Consider the following 7500-nt stretch of genomic DNA (forward strand, 5'->3'; position numbering starts at 1 on the left):
GGGTTTTGGTCGACCTATGTCGGAGCCAAATTAGCTGCCCTCTTCCTTTAAACGTAACATGTCCTCAACATAAGTTTATCACCATTCCCTTTTCCACCGCCCTATACGGGTCACACTTCCCACGATACGTCACTGCATCAAAAGCATTCCAGCCATAGCCATCCCGCCTTTTTAGAGAACTAGAAGTATTTCAGACCCCATTATTTAACAAGTATACTTATTTTAAGGTGATGTTATTTATAAATAAGGGCATTTGATTGCCATTTCGAGCAATCATAGATGTCTATTTGTTGGCTGAGATGTCAGGACCAGCTCCAAGTTATTTTGTTTTTCGGTTTGACCTGGTATTTTAGTGCATTCAGGATTTAGCCCAATTCTATAAATTAGCTGAGGTTGTTCTAAATAATAATGTTCTGCCTGGAAATCTCCTGGTTGGAGGATAAACAGACAAAGACTGGAATTCTAGAGGGATCCAGTTATTGGTTCCAAATCATGGACAGGAGCAATAGACTTTAAAATATTGTGTGTCAAATTCTGGCATTAGGCCACCAAGTTCGGGAGAGGGGGCAAGTCAATTGCCTCGACCCCAGTACACAACTGGTACTTATTTTATCGACCTCAAAATGATAAAAAGTAAAATCGACTTCGGCGGAATTTGAACTCAGAAAGTCAAGACGGATGAAATGCGGTTAAGCATTTTGTCCGGCGTGCTAATGATTCTGCCCGCTCGCCGCCCTAATAGACTTTAAAATCTAATATAATAATATATTTATATCTCATACAAGATAAGATGGCGTGGTGGCAGAATCGTTAACATGTCGGACCAAATACTTCGGGCACTTTACGTACCGAGTTCGACTTCCATAGAGATCTACTTTACCTTTCAGGGTCAATAAAATCAATACCAATAGAGCAGTGGGAGTTGATGTAATCTATTTACCTGCTTCGCCTAAAAGTGCCGGCCTTGTGCCAACGCTTAAAAACCATCTTTTTGTACAAGATTATTCCCTTCACTTCGGTCTCTTTCTGTCTTCAATCGGGTAATGGGAAATGGTGAGGGAGCAAAGCCTCTCACAGTGGGGGGGTCCCTCCAAGAGACGGAGGAAGTTTGAGCGAGTGGGGTGATGGGGAGAAGCTACCGAACTTTTATCATCTTGTAGACGAAAACCCTTTGCACTCCTACGAAAAAAGAAAAAAACCTCAGACAACATGGCGGGCAAAAAACGGATCGATGTAATGTTGATGCACGGAATAGAACGCTTGTGTGTGTGTGTGTGCACGCGCGCGTGTATGTATGTGTGTATACAAACACACACTATAGCCCCGGGCCGATTAATGCCTTGTGTGTGGATTTAGTAAAAGGAAACTACATGGAAGCCTATCATGTGCCTCTGTGTGTGTGTGTGTGTGTGTGTGTGTGTTGTGTGTGTGTGTACGTAATCATTCCTAAGATCCCTGTTAGTTCCTTGCCTGCCTTTCTAGTATCAGATGGCCGTTTCTCACACGTCTCTCTCTCTCTCTTTCTCTGCAAGAGTTGACAAACACAGACTGACAGACAGACAGACAGAAAGATTGATAGAGACGAAGAGAAAACACAAGGGTTTCTTTATAGTGTGAGACGCACATTATGGGGGCCGCTTGACAATTTCGCTGCGACACTTCATAAAAAGTCAAGCGACTCTAGTTTTTCTTCTTCAACGGCGATATTACGTCATCTTTTTCCATTACAGAACAACCGATTAACATAATATGCACGAACGTGTACGCACGCGTGCGCGTCGCTCACGCGCATGCATGCAGCAGAGTGCAGCCGAGCCGTTGTCGCCAGTGAGCTCGTTCTTGCAGCCAAATGGTTCTGTGTTCGATTCCACTCGGCGCATAGGTCCACCATAGGTCTCAGTTCAAAACGTTTTCTTTTAAGTAAAATTCGGTAGAAAGAAACTGTACGGAAACCCATCGCTTGCAAATGTATGCATGTGTGTGTATGTGTGCATGTATGTGTACGTGCATATATTTGCGTGTGCATCTGCATGTGTGCATGTGCGTGTTTGTATATATTTAAGTATGCATGCATACATGTATAAGTGTGTGTGTGTATGTATGTAAGTGTGCTTACATGTTTGTATATATGTGTGCATGTACGTATGCAGGTGTGCGTGCGTGTGTATATATATATATATATATATATGCATGTGTGCGTGCGTGTATATATATATATATATGTACCTGTGCGCATATATATGTATGCATGTGTGCATGCACATATATATATGTATGTGCGTGCGTGCGTGCGTGCGTGCGTGCATATATGTATGCATGTGTGTGTGTACGTGTATGTATATATGTAATGTGTGTGTATATGTAGTTGTGCCATTGACTGTGCATGTTTACCGTTGAGTCGATAAATGTTAACTGAACCATTCGATAAATAGAGATCGATGAAACAGGCAAAATGATTGATATTATTACTGTGATCGATATAATAGTGTAAAATCACCAGAAGGCAGTGCTACAGCATGGCCGCAGTCCAAATAATAAAACTAGAAAAAGGATGTATATGTTTCGCTTTTGTTCTTTATTTTATTTTATACAAACAGGAAAACAGTGTCTGTCTGTCTGTCTGCTTAAATAACCGACAGAAGTTACAAAGTGACTCGAGGGCCAAGAATTTCGTGCCATGACACGTATGTGTGCGCATTGATGTTTATGCTTCATCCGACGATGGCCTAACAAGGCGGAACTTCGAAGTCACTGTCAAAACTATCTTTAGTAATGAATTAGCAAATTTGTACTTCACCGAATTTATTGAGTAATCATTTAACTTAAATGTAAAATTGTTTATTTTTATTATAACATAAAAACAAACTGTTATATATACACACACACACACACACACATATATATATATAACTATGATAAATATTGAATTATAATCGCGACAAGACACCAAAAAGCCATTAGACAATCCAACGTCAGTTTCTTGTCTGATGGTCACATGACATGTTGTCTGCCCCTTTTCTGTAGCAACCATTCTCCTGTCTACTCTCACCGTTCCTCACATTCTTTTTTCTTATCTTCCCCCACCCTTCGCTTTCTAAACCACACACACACACACACACACACACACATATATATATACGTATACACATAGAGGCAAACGCGCGCACAGACACACTCAGACACATACATAGGCGCGTGTGTAACATATACACATATTTACAATTTATTTTATACACTTTTACTCTCTTTTACTTGTTTCAGGCATTTGACTGCGGCCATGCTGGAGCACAAAACGAAAAAACAAGAAAGGCTTGAATCTTTTCGTTAAAGATCAACACTTTGTACCCATACACCAAAGTATAAATATATTTTATGCAATTAACTTCAACCAATTGTTTAGAAAACAATCAATACACCGACTAATGAAATTCACTTTTGATAAACTAGCCACATACGTGGATACATGCACAAATATATTTCTTTACTACCCACAAGGGGCTAAACACAGAGAGGACAAACAAGGACAGACAAACGGATTAAATCGATTACATTGACTCCAGTGTGTAACTGGTACTTAATTTATCAACCCCGAAAGGATGAAAGGCAAAGTCGACCTCGGCGGAATTTGAACTCGGAACGTAACGGCAGACGAAATACGGCTACGCATTTCGCCCGGCGCGCTAACGTTTCTGCCCTCGCCGCCTTAAAAAAAGACTTTTATGCCGACCACGATGAGATAAATACACAGTGAAACATGCGCGCGCAGACACACATACAGGGAGGTACCGAAAAGTCCTTGGCTTAAAGGGTGTCGTGAAAGGCATGGTTGGAGGCCCAACTCCCGAGGGTTTTTCTTTTTCTTTTACAGGGCTTAGAAAAACTGAAGGACCGCTGCAATAATTGCGTGAGTCTAAGAGGGGAATATGTTGAATAAAATCCTAATTAACTGATCCTCTTTTTATTTTCTTTTACCCAAAACCAGGAACTTTTCAGCACACCTTCGTAACCTCCCCCCCCCCCCACACACACACGACATATGAAAGAAGTGAATGACTGTGAGATAGAATATTAAGGGCCGTAGTGATTGTTGTTGCTTAGCCCCAGATTAGTCCTGATCGAGCAGACGTATCATCAAAGGCATTCTAAACGTGACCATCCCACCTCTTTCTTCGTATGGGTAGAGTTAATCCAGGATTACATTGCCCAACGTGTCCTTTTCTAAGATGGTGGAGTGTGCGAGCTGAGGGAAATTTGGCTGCTATTTCTAACAAGCCAAGCAACCACATAGAGACTCCTTTTGTGGCCGGAAATGCAGTTTTTGTCTTTTTTTGGGGGGGGGGGGGTTAGACAAAGAACGAGATGGTATGGTGGTATCCATCGTCTCAGTTGGTCACACCTGGGGATCCAACCGAAAAGTATTTCAAATTTGAGAAACATCACATTTACAACAGCGAACAAAAACTTCGAACATGGTTAAAATGAAAAATAAAGTTCGATAATGTTTCGTTTTGAATGTTAATTTGGAAGTTTATAGATTATAAAGGGGGAGGGGGGGCTATCGTTGGGGAAAAGAGTAGGAAAATATCGATTTGTGATAGAGAACAGAGGAATAACCAATTGACTTTATTGGTTTCAGCAAAAATAGGGATTTCAGCCTATTTACGTAGCAAAGAAAAGAAACAGCCATTGAAGATTATGAGAAGAGCAAAGATTCTTTGAGGGAAAGACGAAAGTAAAAGAAATATAGAAATGAATGGGAAAATGGAGCCATTTTACAGAGAGGCAAATTAAAGAAATGACAAGGAATGCAACAATCGAATTTATGTTTTCTTTGCAAAACTAACGAATATTGGTGAATGTAGGAATATATTCAAAGAACGACAAAATAGAACTGATATTTTTTCAGAGACTGAGAAATTCAACTGAATCAAAGAACAGAATCAGTGTAAAGAAGATTGGAATTTAACTGAAAGAACACAAGAGGGAAAAAGGCATTTCTTATTACAAAATATGAGAACGGAAGTAAAGAATTACAAGGAATGAATTGGAGAAGTCTGAGGTTTTCGGACAATTTGAATCTTGTTACATTTCTGTGTAATTTCTAACTGTGTTGAAGCATCATATTTCTTACATATATAAATATTTAGGGGTTAATTGTGAACGTACAAGCATATTTTTTTCATTACAGGGTTTCAACGATTTAATCCTTTATGTTATAGACCATTAGAAATCAGGCACCGTAGGAATACTGAAAGCATAATCGCGTGTGGGGGAGAGTAGAGTTACTATGAAGAAATTTAGGGACGATAGTTGATCCCCAGACTTCAGTGGGAAACGAGAGAAACCTTAGCCAGGAAGGGAAATGACGTAATACTTTTAGAGAAAGAAAAATATTAATGTAACCTATATTTTCATTGAAAAACTGAAGATGAACAGTTGCTAAGAAGTGAACAATTATTTTCGTTCAAAGATCGGTTAAATGCAATCGAACGAGAAAATGGAGCGAAGACCATTGGTCAACGAAAGACAACCAGTAAAAAGGTGAACGAAAAAATTGTAGCGAAATTGGAGAAAATTAATAAATTAGAAATTGGATCTGGAACATAGATGTACAATTTTCATAGAAATGTCGAAGAATATTACTGAAGATTGCGGTAGGGAGTTGTTGTCGATGTAAATTTAGCTCCAGATCATCACTAATCCAAGAGAACTGGGACAGCGCTATTCCAACGGTAACCCTCCCATCTTTCTTTTCCCGACAGTGTATCTAGGATTACGTTAAAAAAAATGTGTCCTTACTTTTAGAAGAAAGCGTGTGATTTGAGGGAGGTTTGGCTGCTATTAACGGCGACCTCGTAGAATTTCTTTCATACTGGCTCTTGTTGGCATGTAGTTATCGTTTACAGTGAAAACATAGAGTTTACCAGCGAAAGAGAAAATGGGGCCATAATTTTCGTTGAGAGGCGGATTACATGTTAAACATGGAAGAATAACCGTCCACCATTAAAGTATGACAGTGAATAAGAATTCATTTTTGTTTTGTCTGTGAGAGGAGCAGGTTTTTTAATGAAAAACTGCAGATCTTACCGAGAAAGCAATCATTATTATTATGATCGAAAAATACCAAAATAATATTCTTGAAGGGAAGGAAAGAGAAAAACTAAATAAATAAAGAGTGAAAGATGACTTCCATTTTATTGAAAAATTGAACAATGTTAGCAAACGAAAGTTTCCAGTGAATGACAGGAATAAGAAGCAAGATATTTGAAGCGGAAGACATAAGATGCAAAAGATGGAAGGAGCTTTTGGAGAGTGAGGTGAGAGAGAAAGAGAGAGAGAGAGGGAGGGGAGAAAAATATGGTGAAGAATGAAATCCAAGAAAATTGTCGGAATCAGACGAGAGTCAAGAGATTACTTTCCCCTGGACCAATTCAATTTCATTAGACTAGTGGGGAAACAATATCTGTAGTAGTAGTAGTAGCAGCAGCAGCAGCGGTGATTACGATCTTATGCCGATAATTGTGATTGGGGAATTGATGAAGATAATAGTGATAATGGGGATAATGGCAATCTGGAATGTCCTATATTGGCACGAGGCCATACGCTTTATTATAGGCCCATTGAGTTAATTGCATCAAGAGTGAGACTCATTTATTTTATTAATTTCGTGGGGATATAAAAAAAAAATTAAGTCAACCTTGATTGTAATTGAATTGAGAACATAGAAAAATGGAGCCAGAAGGTACCAGATACGTCGAAAACATTCAGGCCCATCACATGACTTTCTGCAGCCACTACAATACCTGTTGGGGTTTACAATAATATTTATATTTGATAATTATAAAATTCATCATTGAAAAATTATTTCCCTTGGTGGGGAAATAATTTTGAACACTTAATTAAATCGATCCCAAAATATTACAGGTATAATGCCAAATGGCAATTTTTCTTATCTACAAGCAGATTAATGAATGAATTTGAAATAAAAACATTTGGTTTCTTGCGGTTTCATTCACAAGAAATATTTAATGATTTATGATTTCATTCGAAAATAAGATACATTATAAAAGTACAAACTGATCTCAGTACTTGATCGGTACTTTTATTTTATCGATCTGGGAAAGATATAAAAATACATTGTAGACTGCATCAGATCTGAACCACTGCAAAGGTGTCGAAACCATAATGATAACCATTAGGTAGCTGATGATGGGACTGTATGTTTGATATGCTTGTTACCAGTGATATTTTTTTTACATCTTGTGGTTTCGTTGTTCTAGATCAGTGGTTCCCAAACTTTTTCGGCCTGCCACCCCCTTGTTACCCAGGCCACATTCCTAGCACCTCACCCCAACTAACCATCACGAACAGAGACCTTTTTCTGAAGCAAATTCAAAGCAACTGATTTTCACAAATAAAACTTAACCTAATGAACCTATTATTTTGTTGTTTTTGCATGAGTCACTACCCCATTATCTCCCCCCATTTTACATGAATCGC

The 7500-nt window shown here is 38.8% G+C and overlaps 1 protein-coding gene and 1 long non-coding RNA gene across 2 annotated transcripts in view; one reads left to right on the forward strand and one right to left on the reverse strand.

The window, feature by feature from the left end:
* LOC115214212 (tetraspanin-18) overlaps nt 1–7500 on the reverse strand; it is a 224819-nt gene that overhangs the window by 197954 nt on the left and 19365 nt on the right. The window lies entirely within an intron of this gene.
* LOC118764146 overlaps nt 7058–7500 on the forward strand; it is an 8455-nt gene continuing 8012 nt past the window's right edge. The window contains exon 1 of the long non-coding RNA XR_004999929.1: nt 7058–7069. This is a non-coding gene — a long non-coding RNA (uncharacterized LOC118764146). The remainder of the gene's footprint in view (nt 7070–7500) is intronic.

The sequence above is a fragment of the Octopus sinensis genome, linkage group LG7 (genome assembly GCF_006345805.1).
Source record: "Octopus sinensis linkage group LG7, ASM634580v1, whole genome shotgun sequence".
Lineage (NCBI taxonomy): Eukaryota > Metazoa > Mollusca > Cephalopoda > Octopoda > Octopodidae > Octopus > Octopus sinensis.